The sequence below is a fragment of the Xenopus laevis genome, chromosome 9_10L (assembly GCF_017654675.1).
Source record: "Xenopus laevis strain J_2021 chromosome 9_10L, Xenopus_laevis_v10.1, whole genome shotgun sequence".
Lineage (NCBI taxonomy): Eukaryota > Metazoa > Chordata > Amphibia > Anura > Pipidae > Xenopus > Xenopus laevis.
The window spans coordinates 108,274,387-108,295,797 of record NC_054387.1 but is presented as its reverse complement, the minus strand read 5'-3'; positions in this window follow the sequence as shown (position 1 = coordinate 108,295,797).

Sequence of the window (21,411 nt, the reverse complement as noted above, 5' to 3'; positions counted from 1 at the left end):
GTCCCAATTTCCACTGGAAAAAATCCTCTTCTATAAAGGGCACTCCTTTGTGCAGAGCTTGAAAATTAGTGTAAAAAAAATTGTGCCAAAAAATTTTTTTATAATAAAGTCCGTAAATATAAGGGGATTCAAAACCTAATGAATAAGGAAAAACATAAATACAATTGTATGTACTGAACAAGTGTGAAACTCAGCAGTCGTGTGCAAGGGTGAAGGCTAATGGCACACGTTGATGTTTCAGGAGAGGATTGCACTCAACTGCTCCATTGTGGTTACCTATAGCAACCTTTGCTTTTGTTTTGTGACATGTAGTAGACTGTTCAAAGCTAATCTGTTGCTATTGGCAACCAGGTCCAGATTTCTGGTTTGGGCACCCCTAGGCTCGCTGGGTCCTAGTGCCCTTGAGAGCACAACCCAACCCCCCCCCCCCATATGTGCTGGATCATCCAAGCGCTCCTTAAAACTTGCTGCCCTAGGCCCAGGCCTTTGTGGCCTATTGGCATCTGCACTTGTGTAATAAATGAGCCTTTAACAGATCTATGGATTCATTTTCAAAGGAGATGCAAAGTGCAGCATGTGAATGGCTGGGCCTGACAGGAGTGCTTCTAAAATGAAGCAAGGGGAGAACAATGGCCTCAATCAGCAGTCCTGCAGGGGGTGCCAAGTTTCCCATCAAGTGTCTCTCCCATATGAGACAGCAGCCCACTCTCTGGGGTATATTTATGAAGTTAGAGGTCGCCACAGTCCTCTAGAGTGAAATTTCTCACTCTCCATTCATTGCTATGGGATTTTGAAAGGTGTATTTATCAAAGGTTGAACTTTCACCCATTGATAAATACTCTTTTAAGAATCCCATAGAAATGACTGGCGAGTGAGAAATTTCAATCTAGATGACTGTGGCGACCTCTAACTTCACTCTTTGATAAATATACCCCATTGTGCTGGTGAACCCAGCCCATCCCCAATTAAAGGAGCAGTAATTGCAAACATTTTTTTTTAGAAAATGTTTTAGTATGCTACTAAAAAAAAAAAAAAGACGCCAACACAAACTTTAAAGTCGCTAAAGGTGGCCATACACGGAGAGATCCGCTCGTTTGGCGATTTCGCCAAACGAGCGGATCTCTCTCCGATATGCCCACCTTGAGGTGGTCAATATCGGGCTGATCCGATCGTGGGCCCTAGGGCCCAACTATCGGATCCTAACGAATGGGAACGGGCGGTCGGATCGCGGAACCGCATCAACGAACAGATGCGGCCGCGATCCAACGGGATTTTTGTCTCGATCGGGGAAGCCTGTCGGGGGGGGGCCCATACACGGGGCAATAAGCTGCCGACTTGGGCACCTTTTATCGGCCCGTGTATGGCCACCTTAAAGAAATAACTAAGCACTTTTTGCTGTTACTGGTCCTTTAATGGAGAGAGGAGGGAAACAGATGGTAGGGAGAGTTGTCCTTCTAATGCAATTCACTTATTCTGGGATATGCAGATTCACTCAACATGACACAAGGGTCAGGGAACAAACAAAAAAGTTTTATTTGATGATGATTGTATTTGTTTAATGATAAAGTCTTGACTGCCACTTTCTGTTGCCAATTTGAGCCAAAATCAGCCCAATCATTTGTAGCCTGTTAAAGGGATACTGTCATGGGAAATTATTTTTTTTCAAAACACATCAGTTAATAGTGCTTCTCCAGCAGAATTCTGCACTGAAATCCATTTCTCAAAAGAGCAAACAGATTTTTTTATATTCAATTTTGAAATCTGACATGGGGCTAGACATTTTGTCAATTTCCCAGCTGCCCCTGGTCATGTGGCTTGTGCTCTGATAAACTTCAATCACTCTTTACTGCTGTACTGCAAGTTGGAGTGATATCACCCCCCTCCCTTTCCCCCCCAGCAGCCAAACAAAAGAACAATTGGAAGGTAACCAGATAGCAGCTCTCTAACTCAAGATAACAGCTGCCTGGTAGATCTAAGAACAACACTCAATAGTAAAAACCCATGTCCCACTGAGACACATTCAATTACATTGAGAAGGAAAAACAGCAGCCTGCCAGAAAGCATTTCTCTCCTAAAGTGCAGGCACAAGTCACATGACCAGGGGCAGCTGGGAAATTGACAAAATGTCTAGCCCCATGTCAGATTTCAAAATTGAATATAAAAAAATTTGTTTGTAAAATGGATTTCAGTGCAGAATTCTGCTGGAGTAGCACTATTAACTGATGTGTTTTGAAAAAAACATGTTTTCCGATGACAGGATCCCTTTAAGACCTATCCTAGGTGTGGGTTATATCCTGGTAGTATAGCCCAAACACACGGGCTGTTATGGAGATATTACAGAAATCCAGGAGGATGAGATAAAACAGTCATTGTTTCCCAGCTCTTCTCTTCTGGCTTGTGAGACTGGCCGGCCTTCAGGCACAACTGCTTTGGTGCGACGCACAATACTCACGTGTTTCTGAAGAAACTCCTCAACTGCCCCATCATCAAAGTGCCGAGACTATTAAAAAAAAACAAACAAACCAGGGGAAAGTCATCACATGTTAAAACATACATGCAGCTGCAAAAACTGGAGAATCAAAACATATCTGTTTATTTGTGCGGGCATCAATTTTGGCCTTTTAGTAGGACACGGACTATACTTGAACCATATTTTAATTATCTATCCCTTTAAGAATCTTATACTATTTATTGCATATTGGCCTTGGACATATCTCATTTTATAAGACATGGAAATGTAAAGCCCTAAGTTTCAAAACGTTTGCCCTTGCAAAGATGAGTATGTCAGGGTCATTTACCCTAGCAGGTTTACTGTTCAGAGGCTGGAAGATGAATATTAAAAGGGATTGGTGATGAGCAAATTTTTTTGCCATCCATGGATTCACGGAAAAATTTGGCATTTCTCCAACTGCAAATTTTTTCGCTAAACTGCGGCAAACGTGGAAAACTTTGCCAAAACAAAAAAGTTGCAGAGATAAAAATGTCGATGAGATAAAAAAAAAAAAAAACGCCATAAGAAAAAACACCCATTGCCTTTAATGCATTTGGACAAAAACAGTCGCCATATGAAAAAAGAGCCCATTGACTTTAATGCATTTGGCCCAAAAAAGTCGGCATAAGAAGAAACGACCGTTACCATTAATACATTTCGACAACAAAGTCGCCATCGGAAAAAACAGCTGTTGACTTTAATGCATTTGGACAAAAAAGTTGCCATAAGAAAAAACGCCCATTGGGGGTCATTTTTTAACACTGGGCAAATTTGCCCATGGGCAGTAACCCATGGCAACCAATCAAATTGCTGCATTCATTGTTCTACTTCCAGCTGGCTTTAAAAAGCTAATCACTGTTTGGTTGCTATAGGTAACTGCCCATGGGCAAATTTACCCAGTGTTGATAAATAAGCCTCATTGACTTTAATGCATTTGGATAAGAAAGTCACCATAAGAAAAAACTCCCATTGACTTTAAAGGGCATGTAAAGTCTAAAATAGAATAAGGCAAGAAATGCTGTATTTTGTATACTAAATATAAACAAGAACTTACTGCACCACAAGCCTAATCAAACAAATGATTTATGCTTTCAAATTTGGCCACAGGGGGTCACCATCTTGTAACTTTGTTAAACATCTTTGCAAGACTAAAGGTGGCCATACACGGATAGATCGCCAAACGAGCGGATCTCCCTCCGATATGCCCACCTTGAGGTGGGCAATATCGGGCTGATCCGATCGTGGGCCCTAGGGCCCAACGATCGGATCCTAGCGTTCGCCAAACGGGCGGTCGGATCGCGGGACCGCATCAACGAACAGATGCGGCCGCGATCCGACGGGATTTTTAACCCCATCCGATCGAGATCTGGCCGACTTTCGGCCAGATCTCGATCGGGGAAGCCCGTCGGGGGCCCCCATACACGGGCCAATAAGCTGCCGACACGGTCTGTCGGCAGCTTTTATCTGCCCGTGTATGGCCACCTTAAGACTGTGCACATGCTCAGTGTGGTCTGGGCTGCTTAGGGATCGTCATAAACAAAGCTGCTTGAGTTCTGCATGGCTGGGAAGTAAGGCGGGGGCTCCCCCTGCTGTTCATAAGTATGATTGTTTCCCTGCTCAGCAGTTAGGGACCATCTGACAATTCCTATCCACAGCAGTAAATGAAGGGAGAATTTCTCTGAGCATACTTATGTATAAATACCAGCTTTACTGGTTGTACTTGCAGGGTGGATATGAAGGAATTATGGCTTCCCAAAAAGTGTATAATGCATAGTTACAATGCTGGTCTTCTGTGTGATGCTCCAAGGACTTTTACGTGAGATTATTAGGGCCAGTTACATCTAATAAGACTTGCACTATCCAGTAGAATATAGGTTTTTGCTTGTGCAATGATTATTGAAAAATCAGTCTTGCAATGTACTAGGAATGTACTGTATATTTTGTTCTTTTGAGTGCTCCAGTTTCCCTGTGCTAAATATGGCTCATTTGAATAAGCCGATTCCTTCGCTCTCTGTAGATGTCTGGCTTCATTTGTTCTATGTCCCTACAGTACAAATCCGATGAATGTGTTGCAGACTGCAGGCTTAATCTGTGCTCCCGACGGATCATCCGACAGACAGCTGAAAGTGATGGGATAAAACACAGACGTCACAGCCATTACCAAGTACTAATCTCATGTCCAGGGCTTCTTTTGGATTCCACCCAGGGACCCCTGTTCATTATATTACCCAAAGCTGTGCTGTGATACACTCACCTGTAGCTCCGTTACACTCACCTGCTCCATATCAGGCTGGCACTGACAAAACCCACCATGAAACTGAACATTGTGCTCCCCCAAGTAACATTCAAATAAAAAGTGAATGACTTGGAGACAGGGGCGCTCCGCCAATGAGGCGAGTTGAGGCAAAAATGTCGCTCCTGGTAACTAAGAGCGGAATTTCAGTTTTTCAACCCGGAAATTCGGCTCTTCTAGTGCAGAGAGCGCAATTGCGCTCTCTGCACTAGCGACGTGGACCCCCCCAACCCCCGTCTGGCGCTGAAGGTGAATGCCGTGGGGGGCGGCAAAAACAAAGACCGCCTCGGGCGGCAAATTGGGCAGGATTGCCCATGCTTGGAGAGCAGCAGGTAGGTCAAATTTTGGGCATATACTTTCCAGTTTTGGCTAATGTAAACTGCATCGACCCTGCCCTTCTGTTCACTATTTTAAAAGGAGCACAATATGCAGCAGGTCTAGTAACCCATAGTAACCAAACCGATTTAAAACGAGACCAGTGAATGCTACCTGCTGATTGAATGCTTTGAAACTTTATTAAATTACCTTGTAGACCTCTTTCAACTTCTCTCTGAATTAGCATTAACTGTGCAGAATTATTTATTTTTGTCCTTCATTAATATTGGCCCAACACATTCAGCAGCGCTTTACAGACATTACACGCCATTCACATCAGCCCCTGCCCCAATGGAGCAGTGATCACGTTCACTCTTTGGTCTAGTCTTTATTAAAGGAGAACTAAGGCTTAACTAAAGAAGTAGCTAGAAATGTTGTACATTATGTTTTGTGTTTCTGCACCAGCCCAAGGCAACCACAGCCCTTTAGCAGCAAAGATCTGTGTCTCCAAAGATGCCCCAGTAGCTCCCCATCTTCTTTTCTGCTGATTCACTGCACATGCTCTGTGCTGCTGTCACTTACTGAGTTTAGGGACCAACTCACAATATACAGTACACATAGAATATCAATGTCACAATATAAGGCTGATTAGTGATTAATACAGATAATTACTACATGGCAGCACAGAAACCAGTGCAATTAGCATCAGAATTTAATAGCCCTGTCGCATCAGCTTATATTACAGACAAACCTAATTTTTTGTTGGATAATTTGTGACGACCCCTAAGCTTAGCTTCTCAACAGCTGCTCAGAGCCCACTGAGCATGTGAGTGTCACAGACACTTTCCAAGATGGTGACCCCCTGTGACAAGTTTGAAGTCCTGGATCATTGCTGCTATTGACAAGCTGAAACTTTAGGCTGGTGCAATAAGTTCAGTATATAAAATATGGCATTTTTAGACATATTTATTTTTAGGGTTTAGATCTCCTTTAAGAGCCATTTTATGTATTTGGATTGAATTGGGGTGTGGGCTAGAGAGTGCTCTAGCTGAAATTGAACTCTGTACCCCAGCACAATGACAACAACAAGTAACAATGCTAAATTGCTGCTGCAGCCACATTACATCATAGGATGACAAGGTAGCACTGATGGACCACACTACACTGCACTTGGGGGCTGATTTATAAGGGTCAGGTCACACAAGCAGATTCGGGGAGATTAGTTGCCCCAGCGACAAATCTCCTCTTCTTCGGGGCGACAATCTCCCCCGACTGCCTTCCCCCTGCCCTCCGCCGGCTAATATGAAAATCGCCTGGGTAAAGGCACACGTGGTACTTTGTTTTCCGAAGTCGCCCGAAGTTGCCTCACGAGGAAACTTCGGGCGACTTCGGAAAACAAATCTCCCCGAATGTGCTTGTGTGGCCTGACCCTTGAAGGTGCAGCGTTAGAGTCTTTTTTTTTTTTTTTAACCTCGGATGAACACAAAACTCGAATGGTATCTTACTTAAAGGGATCCTGTCGTCGGAAAACATGTTTTTTTCAAAACACATCAGTTAATAGTGCTGCTCCAGCAGAATTCTGCACTGAAATCCATTTCTCAAAAGAGCAAACAGATTTTTTTTATATTCAATTTTGAAAACTACCATGGGGCTAGACATTTTGTCAATTTCCCAGCTGCCCCAAGTCATGTGACTTGTGCCTGCACTTTAGGAGAGAAATGCTTTCTGGCAGGCTGCTGCTTTTCCTTCTCAATGTAACTGAATGTGTCTCAGTGGGACATGGGTTTTTACTATTGAGTGTTGTTCTTAGATCTACCAGGCAGCTGTTATCTTGTGTTAGGGAGCTGTTATCTGGTTACCTTCCCATTGTTCTTTTGTTTGGCTACTGGGGGGGGGGGAAGAGGGAGAGGTGATATTACTCCAACTTGCAGTACAGCAGTAAAGAGTGATTGAAGTTTATCAGAGCACAAGTCACATGACTTCTAGGTAGCGGATCCTATACCTGTACATGTATTTGGACTAGTTTATTATATGCCACTGACTGATCCCATCTATGGCCAATTTTGCAACTTGCATAGCTAATGGTGTTCAACCAAATGAGCAGATTACAGAGGGCTGTTACTAGATCTATCAATTGATATTCAGCCAAATACAATGTATTCACAGGCAGTGAGGTCACAATTAATAGGCAGTATCTACCTTAAATCTCTCTCTCTTGACTCCAGTGCAAGCCTTTGTGTGAATATAGTATATAGTATAGGGTGTCTTCTTTCTCGGTTAGTAAGGCGTGTCCGAATTCTTCTCCGTAAGTATCTATGGCACATAAAATATATTATAGCTACAAACATACACTCCACCCTTCTACCATTTGGCAGAATGCAATATTCTGCTGTTGTCTCTTAAAAATGTATGGGACCTGTTATCCAGAATGCATGTCACCTGAGGTTTTTCTGATAATGGGTCTTCATAACTTAGGTCTACTAAAAAATAATTTAAATAATAACTTTAAATAAACCCAATAGACTGGTTTTGCCTCCAATAAGGATTAATTATATCTTAGTTGGGATCAAGTACAAGCTACTGTTTTATTATTACAAAGAAATAATTTTTAAAAATGTGAATTATTTGGATTAAATGGAGTCAGTCTTCGTGTAATTCAGAGCTTTCTGGATAACGGGTTTCTACATAATGGATCTCATACCTGTACATTACACTTATAGGTGGACTCCAGGCCCAGATTAGCGATCTGTGGATGCCAGAGGGGCTGCTATAAAATGCCATTAACAGTCAATATTTATTGGGCTTGTGGGGAGCTGGTTAGGCCTTTGTGTACTTGAAATACCAGGGAATATTTGAACCCCAGTCCAGACCTGATGTTTTGGACATGAATCCCAGTCCCTTGGTGTTTTGGACATGATTATAATCAATGTACGCTTTACTTAAAAGGAATGTCACACATGGATCTGTCTTATCCAGGGGAAAGACTACAGAGGAAGCAGACCTGGGGCCCAGGAGGTATAGGGACCCCATGAGGCCCTAATTTTTATACAATTTCAATAAATATTGGTAAAACAGATAAACCTCTACACATTTTGGGGGCATGAAAAATAATTTGCCGTGGGCCCAGTGATATCTAGTTATGCCACTGGTTGTATCCTAGGTATATACAGTTAGGTCCACAAATCTTTGGACGGAGACAACTTTTTTTCTAATTTTGGTTCTGTACATTACCACAATGATTTTTAAATAAAACAACTCAGATGCAGTTGAACTATAGACTTTCAGCTTTAATTCAGTGGGTTGAACAACAAGATTGCATAAAAATGTGAGGAACTAAAGCCTTTTTTTAACACAATCCCTTCATTTCAGGGACTCAAAAGCAATTGGACAATTGACTCAAAGGTTATTTCATAGGCAGGTGTGGGCAATTCCTTTGTTATATCTTTGTTATCAATGAAGCAGATAAAAGCCCTGGAGTTGATATGAGGGGGGGGGGGTGCTTGTATGTGGAAGATTTTGCTGTGAACAGACAACATGCGGTCAAATAAATTCTCTGTGCAGGTGAAAAAGCCATCCTTAAGCTGCAAAAACAAAAAACCCATCCGAGAAATATGCTGCAATATTAGGAGTGGCAAAAGCTACAGTTTGGTACATCCTGAGAAAGAAAGAAATCACTGGTGAACTCAGCAACGCAAAAAGACCTGGACGTCCACGGAAGACAACAGTGGTGGATGATCCAAGAATAATTTCCATGGTGAAGAGAAACCACTTCATAACAGTCAAACAAGTTAACAACACTCTCCATTGGCGTATCAATAGCCAATTCTACCATAAAGAGAAGACTGCATGAAAGTAAATACAGAGGGTGCACTGCAAGGTGCAAGTCACTCATAAGCATCAAGAATTCATAGTAACATAGTAACATAGTAAGTAAGGTTGAAAAAAGACACACGTCCATCAAGTTCAACCTTTTTTTTTTTTTTTATTAACTACCTATCTGCCAGTTGATCCAGAGGAAGGCAAAAAAAAGTCCAGCTGAAGCCTCTCCAATTTGCCTCAGAGGAGGAAATATTCCTTCCTGACTCCAAAATGGCAATCGGACTAGTCCCTGGATCAACTTGGACTATGAGCTATCTCCCATAACCCTGTATTCCCTTACTTGCTAAAAAGCAATCCAACCCCCTTCTTAAAGCTATCTAATGTATCAGCCTGTACCACTGATTCAGGGAGAGAATTCCACATCTTCACAGCTCTCACTGTAAAAAACTCCTTCCGAATATTTAGGCGGAACCTCTTTTCTTCTAATCGGAATGGGTGACCTCGTGTCAGCTGGAAAGACCTACTGGTAAATAAAGCATTAGAGAGATTATTATATGATCCCCTTATATATTTATACATAGTTATCACATCACCCCTTAAGCGCCTCTTCTCCAGCGTGAACATCCCCAATTGTGCCAGTCTTTCCTCATAGCTAAGATTTTCAATACCTTTTACCAGCTTAGTTGCCCTTCTCTGTACCCTCTCTAATACAATAATGTCCTGTTTGAGTGATGGAGACCAAAACTGTACGGCATATTCTAGATGGGGCCTTACAAGTGCTCTATACAGTGGAAGAATGACCCCTTCCTCCCTTGACTCTATGCCCCTTTTAATACAGCTCAAGACCTTATTTGCCCTTGATGCTGCTGACTGGCATTGCTTGCTACAGCCAAGTTTATCATCTACAAGAACTCCAAGGTCCTTTTCCATAATGGATTTGCCTAGTGGGCCCACCGGGAGTTTTCCTGGTATTTTGGTGGACCAGTCCAACACTGCTTGTTGAAGACTAAATTTCGGACAGAAAGGCCCACAAACAAACAGCAACTGAAAGCCGCTGCAGTAAAGGCCTGGCAGAGCATTAAAAAGGAGGAAACCCAGAATCTGGTGATGTCCATGAGTTCAAGACTTCAGGCTGTCATTGCCAGCAAAGGGTTTTCAACCATAGTATTAGTATTAGTATTAGAAATTAACATTTTATTTTCAGTTTTTTAATTTGTCCAATTGCTTTTGAGCCCCTGAGATGAAGTGATTGTGTTAAAAAAAAGGCTTTAGTTCCTCACATTTTTATGCAAACTTTTTGTTCAACCCACTGAATTAAAGCTGAAAGTCTGCAGTTGTTTCATTTACAATTCATTGTGGTGATGTACAGAACCAAAATTAGAAAAAAAGTTGTTTCTGTTCAAAGATTTACGAGCCTAACTGTACTACAGTCATTTGCTAGTTATGAAAGAAAATGGCCCTTGGCTTTATTTTGTACACTTACCAAGTAAATGATTACAGGCAATTCGAGCTTTGTCAGATGAGAAACTCTCCTTTTTCAGTGTTAGAGCATTACACACCTTAGTGGCCTGGGCTTTGATCTTTGTTCCACTAGTCTCACCAGTGGGAGGGCTTAGAGATTTTTTCAGTTCTGAAAGTCACACAATTCAATATTGAAAGGTGTGCGCACTAGAGCAAATGGCTGTACATGAAAGGAGGATAAAGCTTACCTTGGACCGTTGCTAAGCAGCTTTCACAATACATTCCTGGGAAGGAAAAAAGGTTGGAATTTAATGACAAATTAAATGTCTTTGGATAGTGGAGTGATTTGATTAAATTGGAGAACTGGGCAGCAAACTGGCAAATGAGGTTCAGTGTTGATAAATGCAGGTTATGTATTTTATTAGAAATAACATTAATAATAAGTTACACACTTGATGGAAGTGTGCAGTGCTGGGTGTTGGGGGTTTCCTGAGGGTAGAACTACATGGGCGATTTAGGTCAGATCCGACACCATGCGACGAAACACTGGAGGTCAAGTCGATGCGCCAAAAATAAGGTAAGAAATAGAAATGGCAGATGAAGTCGCAGCATGCATCCGACACAACACGACTGTCAGACGCAGACGCTGCATGCTGCATCTCACAGTCATGTCGGATGAACGCTGCAACACCATCCGACATTGCTGTTGCTTACCTTGTTTTCCTGCCTTTTTTGCTTTTATGTATATTTTTTCCCCTGATGAAGACCTTAAATGGTCGAAACGCATAGGGCCTATATTTATGGGGCCTTTATGTTTTGTATTATTTACTTGATGGATTAAATATATTTTTTCAATTTCTGAGTGTGCAGTCTTCACCTTTGGAATGTTATTTACCCTTGGTGATTTTATTGGGGAGTCCCGTAAGTACTGCACCTCACTTTTGTTAAATTGGGTGTGCGCTGTCTGACTTTGATATAGTTTACCTTGTTTTCTGTCGCATTTTGGCGCAGCGCATCAGAACCGCCGAAAACACATGGAAATCACCCATATAGTTCTACCCTTAATTGAGAAGGAAATGTGGGGAATTTTGCTGATAAAAAGGCAGTGTCATTCAGTGGCTACTAAAGTGGCTACTAAAGCAAATAAAGTTCTGTCTTGCATAAAAAAGGGAAATAACTCCAGGGATGAAAAAATAATTTTGCCTTTTCAGGTCCCTGGTAGGACTGCCACCTGGCCGGTATTTTACCGGCCATGCCAGTAAAAATGTTGCTTGATGCCAATGTTATTTATAGGAAAAAGCCATAGAAATATAGGAAGGCCTTTTTCAGAAAAGTTGGCAACCCTAGTCCCTGGTAAGGCCTCACCTTAAGGGTAGGGGAACACTGGGCGATTCGGGGAGATTTAGTTGCCTGGCTACTAATCACCTCGTCTTTGCAGTGACCAATCTCCCCGAACGCCTTCCCTCTGTCTTGCGCCGGCTAAAATGAAAACTCGCCTGAGCTTTAGCGCAAAAACGAGGCGATTAGTCGCCAGACGAGTCGATTAGTCGCCAGGCAATGAAATCTCCCCGAATTGCCCAGTGTGCCCCTACCCTAAATACGTAGTTTAGTTAAGGGCTTCAGTTCAGTTAAGGGGTTGTTTAACTTCCAACACTTTTTCCAGTTCAGTTAGTTTCAGATAGTTCACCAGAACAAAGAAAGACTTTTTACAATTACTTTCTATTGTCAAACTGTGGCCTTTTCTAATATTGATGTGTGAAGTTTAATCTTCATCTTTAAAGGGTAAGGCCACACAAGGAGATTCGGGGAGATTTTGTCGTCTGGCGACTAATCGCCTCGTCTTTTGAGCGTCGATCTCCCCGAACTGCCTCTCCGTTTTCCCCATAGGTTACAATGCAAAGTCGCCTGCGCTAATGCACACACTGCAATGCGTTTTCTATAGTCGTCCGAATGCAACTTTGGGCGACAATTGAAAACGCATTGCCGCGTCGTGCATTAGCGCAGGCGACTTTGCATTGTAACCTATGGGGAAAAACACCGAGGCAGTTCAGGAAGATAGTCGCTCAAAAGACGAGGCGATTAGTTGCCAGGCGACAAAATCTCCCCGAATCTCCTCGTGTGGACTAGCCCTAAAGAAGCTCCATTAGGCGAGGGGTCGCCGAATCTGTAACTGATTTAAATTAATACATTTAGTTAAAACAGTTTTTATGTTTGTCCCTGCTGAGCAGAATCCATGAGTTTCATTAAAGGCAGCTGTTAGAATTGATACAATAGTTGCTAATATTCCAGAGATGTATCAACTAAATGTGGGGAAGGCATCACTGATTTAAAGGAGAACTAAACCTTAAAAATGAATGTGGCTAAAAATGCCATATTTTATATACTGAACTTATTGCACCAGCCTAAAGTTTCAGCTTGTCAATAGCAGCAATGATCCAGGACTTCAAACTTGTCACAGGGGGTCACCGTCTTGGAAAGTTTCTGTGACACTCACATGCTCAGTGGGCTCTGAGCAGCTGTTGAGAAGCTAAGCTTAGGGCTCGTCACTAATTATCCAGCAGAAAATGAGGTTTGTCTGTAATATAAGCTGATGCTACAGGGCTGATTATTAAATTCTGATGCTAGTTGCACTGGTTTCTGTGCTGCCATGTAGTAATTATCTGTATTAATTACTAATCAGCCTTATATTGTGACATTTCTATTCTATGTGTACTGTATATTGTGAGTGGGTCCCTAAGCTCAGTAAGTGACAGCAGCACAGAGCATGTGCAGTGAATCAGCAGAAAAGAAGATGGGAGCTACTGGGGCATCTTTGGAGACATAGATCTTTACTGCTAAAGGGTTGCCTTGGGCTGGTACAGAAGCCCAAAACCAAATGTACAGCACTTCTACCTACTTTTTCAGTTAAGCTTTAGTTCTCCTTTAAAGCTGATATGCCCTTGATCCTCACATGCCATGGTATGCCCATCCCTCTCTTGTCCTCTTTTTTTCAGTTTATTAGGATAACCTTATTTGCCATATTATAAGGTATTTTCTTGCAAAGAGCAGTCTAGCAAATCCAGCCAATGATTGGTTAGTATGAGTAACCAGAATTGAAGAAAATTTGAACAAGTTAGTAAGTACCTTACCTACATGATTCATAGGGGAGCTATCTAACAGTTCTATTTTTCTGTATGGAATAATGTTTTGCAGGCGGGCATTCTAAAATGCTGGGACCAGTTTATTAGATTTAGGGAAGCCACTAAATGAGACTCGTTTCCACAACCTAACAATTATCCCTGGTAGATCCTATTACTAATTTATCTGGTTATTCTTGTTAAAAGCCTCATTTCTGTTTTGCAGGCATTTACCTGGCATAATATGTGGTCAATGGTCCCATACCAACCCATTAGCTCCTCCTGCACTAAGCGGAAATCTGCCAGATAGGCTGCACTATAAAATGTTGTGAAAGCACAAGAAGGCAAGTACAGAGGGTATGAAGTGTATTAAATTCAATGCTCTTTAAATGATTTGTTGAGCTCACTGTAAAGTTGCTCATACATTCTTCCAGATTAGCACACAGATGAATGAGCATTTCAACTAATGAAATCAATAGCTGAGACAGATTTACTGGGAATACATTCAAGGTTTGGTTGTCAGATAGAAACATTACACACTAGTGTATAGAAGAACCTTCATTTTTCGTATTTATACATTTTTCTTTTGCTTCATTTTCCCAGTTTTCTAGGAATATGTTATTGACTGTCCTGATGGTTGTGGCATTGCCATCGGCAGATCCCCCATCTCCTTTATTGGGCCATTAATTGCTTTATAATACATTTAACAACCCCCACATGTTTGAAAATCTTGAAAAATGACTAAAACAGAGTCATAAAAATAAGGTTTGCATAACCTTATCTACATAGTGACAGATGTTATTCATTATGGCAAAGTTCTGGAGTAAGCTTTTGGGACAGTTAATGCTCATGGGAAGTCATCACTGCTTTAAAGCTGATATGCCCTTGATCCTCATTGACCATGCCCTGGTATTCCCATCCCTCTCTTGACCTCTTTTTTTGTCAGTTTATTAGGATAACCTTATTTGCCATGTTATAAGGTGTTTTCTTGCAAAGAGCAGACTAGCAAATCCAGCCACTGATTGGTTAGAGTCATGATTGTTTGGTTGCTATGGGTTGCTATCAGACTATACGGCTGTTATTACCTTTCCTCGTTAAGATCTCAGTAACTATAAGAATAACAAAAGGTTACAAATTATTACCTACAGTTTGGGTTGATTTATACAGATGTACTGCTTTCATAGATGAATCGATGAATGTACCGGGTCACGTTATGTAAACTGTAAAATTATTGCAAATTGCAAGGATTTGTGCTCACCCCCATTTTATCCAGATATAGATTCTAAAATGAGGCTACTTTAATATATGCGCATATAATACATATTAAATCAGTACACAGCCTTGAGCCTTTTTGTATTCATGGGACGCTCTGCTAACTTTTAATATCTCTATATATTAGGGTTGGGCCTATATAATTTCATATCTCCAGAGCTGCCAAATAGATAGTATGGGGCATATTTATCAAGGGTCGAATTTCGAATTGAAAAAACGTTGAAATTCATATTCAAAAAGACCAACCTAAAATGAAGGGGTTTTTTTTGGTCAAATAGGTCAGTTTTCGATCTAATAGGTCCGTATTCGGCCGAATTCGAATCATACGAATCGAAGGAATAGCGCATTCTATCAAAGTCGATTCAAAGTTTTTCCCAAAAAAACCCTTTGATTTTTCAAAGTTCACCAATTGAAAAACAATTGCAAATGGCCTCAGAATATCACTCACTACATCAGACTAAAAGTTAAAGGGATACTGTCATGGGAAAAAAAAGTTTTTCAAAATGAATCTTTTAATATTACTGCTCTAGCAGAATTCTGCACTGAAATTCATTTCTCAAAAGAGCAAACAGATTTTTTTTTTTTTTTTTTTTTTTAAATTTGAGATGGGGCTAGACTTATTGTCAATTTCCCAGCTGCCCCAAGTCATGTGACTTGTGCTCTGATAAACTTCAATCACTCTTTACTGCTGTACTGCAAGTTGGAGTGATATCACCCCCCTCCCTTTTTCCCCCCCAGCAGCCAAACAAAAGAACAATGGGAAGGTAACCAGATAACAGCTCCCTAACACAAGATAACAGCTGCCTGGTAGATCTAAGAACAACACTCAATAGTAAAAACCCATGTCCCACTGAGACACATTCAGTTACATTGAGAAGGAAAAACAGCAGCCTGCCAGAAAGCATTTCTCTCCTAAAGTGCAGGCACAAGTCACATGACAGGCAGCTGGGAAATTGACAAAATGTCTAGCCCCATGTCAGATTTCAAAATTGAATATAAAAAAATCTGTTTCCTCTGTTTCCTCTTTTGAGAAATGGATTTCAGTGCAGAATTCTGCTAGAGCAGCACTATTAACTGATTCATTTTGAAAAAAATTTTTTTCCCATGACAGTATCCCTTTAACTCAAAGGTGAACAACCCCTTTAAGAGGCAACAAATAATCAAGTAACTGATGGTACCTCCCAACTGTCCTGTTTTTAGAGGGACAGTTCCTCTTTTGACAGCTTAACCTGCAGTTGTACTGGAAAGTCCCATTTTTCTCTGCACTGAACAGCCAAAAAAAATGAAACAAAGTTTCTTAATTGGCTTTTGGCAGAGAGCCCAGAACAGCCACAACAGAAGATAAGATACATTTGTAACAATTCAAATGTATCTAGATAAGCAATCTAGATAAGCAAATAAGTAATTGTAACAATATAACTGGTCCCTTTTGAAAAGTTTGACTCACAGCTTAAAGGGCAATTCACCTTCATTAGCAAAATTGTAACTGAAAAAAAAACACAGAAATATGCCCAAACTTTTATAACCTGCGAAATTTAGTAAAATTAACATGGTAATTAGGGGTGTGGCCTCAAAAATTTCACCACACGCGTGCCAACTTTTTTGTCTCTCTTTTTATTTCCAAAATGTTGGGAGGTGTGCAACTGGTAAAGGTATTTACATATAAGGTTAAAAGTCACTGTTCATATTTGTAATTCTTGCCGTCTCAATGAGGTGTGTACAAGAGAAAAACAAGTTATTCCTTTGAAGTGTGCACAGCTTGACTATGTTAGACAAAAATGTAAACTTGGGTGACATTCATGACTACCGTCATGTGAATATAGAATCTTTTCTATTTAGGAGGCAGTAGAAGTTCAACCATGAAATCTGAGAATGTCTTTCCTAATCCCCAAATCCCCATCTTGTGTATAACCTCCTGTAATCTTCCTCCTGTAAATCTGTTTCTGCAGGAGAAGGGGGAGGTGAAGAAATAGTTTTGCAACAGGTACTGGTTTCATTCATTTCATTGCGTGGCCTAGAATGGTTATTTAAATTGAATAAGGGATGGAGCTAGTGTTGCCACCTGGCCGGTATTTTACAGGCCTGGCCGATAAAAATGATGGCTGATTCCAATGTTATTAATAGGGAAAAAAGATAAATATATAAGAAGGCCGGTATTTTTTTTTTTTCAGAAAAGGTGGCAACCCTAGATGGAGCAAATGTCCCCATTGTAAATCCCTAGGTACCTATGATTCACTTTGTTTAAGCCTAAACTGTACATTTTTAGAAACATGGCGATGAAACTGTCCTTAATTTCTTTTAAATTGTTTGCCCTTGTGTTTTCACTCTTTTTAGTCTGAAATCAAATTTAGGGGCAGATTTATCAAGGGTCGAATTTAGAGTTCATGGGAGTTTGTTGAAATTCAAAAAAAAAAACCCTGGCAATCGAAATTTATCAAAAAATTTCAATTTTTCAAACTCGGGTGAATGGGATTAAAACGCATCTTAAATCGAATTTGAATTCTTAAAGTGGCACTACATGATAAATTTCGAAAAATCGAATTCGATTTTTTTTAAAAACTTTAATCGAATTTTAGCTATTGCCTAGTCGAATGTCACATAAAAAAACTCTAAAATTTAATTCATATTCGAAAATTCTAATTTTCACTTCGACCCTTGATAAATCTGCCCCATAGGGTGATGGTAGATGTGGTCATCCACCACCCAGAATACCTCTTCCTCTTGCCATTCCATTGTGTTGTATCTAGATTCATGATGGTACAGTCAGGGGCCAAGGTATGGAAAAGTGAGATTTGGTGGAGGGGCTTGTTGTGGAGTGGATATGTTTTGGTTGGATAATGGGTCAGGTTTACTTGGGGCACATGACTTGGGGCAACTGGGAAATTGACAATATGTCTAGCCCCATGTCAGATTTCAAAATTAAATATAAAAAAATACGTTTGCTCTTTTGAGAAATGGATTTCAGTGCAGAATTCTGCTGGAGCAGCACTATTAACTGATTCATTTTGAAAAAAATGTTTTTTCTCATGACAGTATCCCTTTAACTAAATCTGCCTAATGCTAGCATTGACAAGAGAATGCCAGAAAGCAGATAAAGTGTGAGCTTACATTTTTATTGTTATGATCATTTTTATTGCTTATCTCTTTATTCAGCCCTCTCAGACATCCTTCATTCTGTCATACAAACAGATGCCTGGGTGCTAGCAGATAATAGCCTAAATGCTAACCACAGAGCTGCAGAATCAAATGGAAATCATTAAAAATCCTAAACAATAAAAAAAAACATCTTAGCCTGCCATTGTCTACTCTCCTTTATACTAAAACCATCCAGTCACATGATCATTTTTTGAAAGTGTAAACTTGGTTGGCCAAATGAACAAAGCAACGTAATTTATAGCCAGATGCATACCATTCCTCCACAGCAGCAGTCCTCACATTGCAATGGTCTTGCAACCTCCTTTCAAGTAGTAATTAATAGTGGAAGTGAAATTCTTGGTACATTTTTAGAGCTTGTCTGGGCAGTGTGTGGGAATTTCAAAATTCAGCCCATGGCAATTTTGCCCAAAGACATTGGCTTTTCATGAAAAGAAAAGTGTCACTTACTGTGATCAACTCCAGGTGGAAGCTCAACCTCTGCCCAGGCTGAAAATACAAAGCTCCAAAGGACTGCCCATAATGCGCCATTCATTGCTCCTTGCTAAATAAATTATATTCTAGCAATTTTTAAAAAAAAGTAAAAAAAAAAAAAATAATTTCCAAGTTGCAAAGACAACTTCTATTCAAGGGGCTAAAACTGATCTGTCTACGTTTAAGGGTAAGGCCACACCAGGAGACTCCTGAGGCAACTTTGGGCGACTATTGAAAACACATTGCCGCGTGTGCATTAGCGCAGGTGACTTTTCATTCTAGCCTATGGGCAAAAAACGCTGAGGCACTTCAGGGAGATAGTCGCTCAAAAGACGAGGCGATTAGTCGCCAGGCGACAAAATCTCCCCGAATCTCCTTGTGTGGACTAGCCCTTAAAGGTCTCCTGCAAAAACACTCCACCTTAGTGCTAATGTGAATTCACCATGGCAACAGTGACTTCCGCTTGCAAGGCTTAGAAACTACACTGCTTGGGTGCACAGTGTATGGAATGGGGAACTCTCACTTTAAGAACTGGTTTACCATACTGGTTTATTAGTTATCATTTAGAAGTTTGTTTAATTTAAAAGAAAACACATATAGGCTCATTTATCATGAGTTGGGGGGAGGGAGTTTAGCGTGTCTGCATTATATCTGCCCTCCAAGAGTCTTCGGACTCACCTTTGTTCAAATTATAGGGATGAGCCCCTTTAAAGGAGAACTAAACTGTAAAAATGAATATGGCTAAAAATGTCATATTTTATATATTGAGCTTATTGCACCAGCCTAAAGTTTCAGCTTGTCAATAGCAGCAATGATCCAGGACTTCAAACTTGTCACAGGGGTCACCATCTTGGAAAGTGTCTGTGACACTCACATGCTCAGTGGGCTCTGAGCAGCTGTTGAGAAGCTAAGCTTAGGGGTTGTCACTAATTATCCAGCAGAAAATGAAGTTGGTCTGTAATATAAGCTGATGCTACAGGGCTGATTATTAAATTCTGATGCTGGTTTCTGAGCTGCCATGTAGTAATTATCTGTTTTAATTACTAATCAGCCTTATACTGTGACATTTCTATTCTATGTGTACTGTATATTGTGAGTGGGTCCCTAAGCTCAGTAAGTGACAGCAGCACAGAGCATGTGCAGTGAATCAGCAGAAAAGAAGATGGGGAGCTACTGGGGCATCTTTGGAGACACAGATATTTACAGCTAAAGGGCTGTGGTTGCCTTGGGCTGGTACAGAAGCACAAAACATAATGTGCAACATTTCTCTGTACTTCTTTAGTTACGCTTTAGTTCTCCTTTAATCCCTGATGCCCAGGCCAAAAGGCACTAAGGGACAAAGGTCTTCAGACTCTCCTTTACCAAAGCTAGAGAGAGTCCCTATCTCCAAGGGGGTCCGCCAAAACTACTTCCAAGGAACTAGAGCCAGGTTCAGGGAGGACTGGAACCTAATGGTCACATAGTCCTCCCCTAGGTCTTCGAGCAGAGTCCAAAAGCACACATGCACTCATTGCAGATAGTGCCCTGGCTACAAACAAACCTATGACCCTGATACTGCAAGGTGGCAGTGCTAAGACTGAATCACTGAACAATTCATGGCTAGGGTTTGGCGATCATGGCATGGCTTCCAGTGTGCAAATTCTTACAATATTAATAAGGCCATATTCATATGACTTGCCAAATCAATAGCGTATATTGCCACAACTCACTAATGCTACATCTGGCTAGCAGTAATTCCAGGGTCCTCTTATGTCAATACGTGCACTTACGTGCAACCCATCAGAACTGGCTGGCCAGGCACATTGGATCTTCCCACAAGTACACACAAGTGCTATGTGCATGTATAATCGCAAATACTTTTTATGAAAGACGTTAATGTGTGCACATTGTCCCGCCCACTTTAGCACGCTGCGGTTGATTCATAAATGAGCCTTAGCCTATATGTGTTTCATACACTCTTAGTTATTACAAATATTTTCAGATGGCTTTGGATATGTAAACCTATTCACGGCATTCATCCATATCTCTTTAAGAAAGCACTTACGTAGGCTGCAAGGCATGAAAAAATAGGTATTCAAAAATAGATTTTTAACAACTGCACCGTAGCATAAATACAGTATGTATTTGAATGTCTTCATTTTATGGCAGGGAGAAAAACATGGGTATACATAGGTATATGTTCAGCATCTCTGCCTGGTGCACATCTTTGGTGCAGGGGATGATGATGACCTGGGCTGGTTCTTTGCAACAGGTCAATCTTTGTGGCAGGCTCCATTTTGGGGCTCAAAGACCTCGTTGTTAACAACCCCTTGTGATTTTAAACAGTTTGATTGTATAGTGTACTTCTGCTATAAAATTACAAGGGTGTGGCACTGCTTACACCTGCCTTGTGTGCCAGTCTTTGTCCTTTGTCTTTAAAGGGATACTGTCATGGGAAATTATTTTTTTTCAAAACACATCAGTTAATAGTGCTGCTCCAGCAGAATTCTGCACTGAAATACGTTTCTTAAAAGAGCAAACAGATTTTTTTCTATATTTAATTTTGAAATCTGAAATGGGGCTACACGTATTGTCAGTTTCCCAACTGCCCCCAGTCATGTGACTTGTGCTCTGATAAACTTCAGTCACTCTTTGCTGCTGTACTGCAAGTTGGAATGATATCACCTCCATCCCTTTCCTCCCCAGCAGCCTAACAACAGAACAATGGGAAGTTAACCAGATAACAGCTCCCTAACACAAGATAACAGCTGCCTGGTAGATCTAAGAACAACACTCAATAGTAAAATCCAGGTCCCACTGCGACACATTCAGTTACATTGAGTAGGAGAAACAGCCTGCCAGAAAGCAGTTCCATCCTAAAGTGCTGGCTCTTTCTAAAAGCAATTTACCAGGCTAAATGACCTGAATTTCAACAAGTCAAAGCTGGCAAAATGCAAAGTACACAGCACAATCCTTTATGTAAAATAACACAAAGAATGTGGAACAAGTGCCAAATTATGCTGAACTCACTGCCTTCA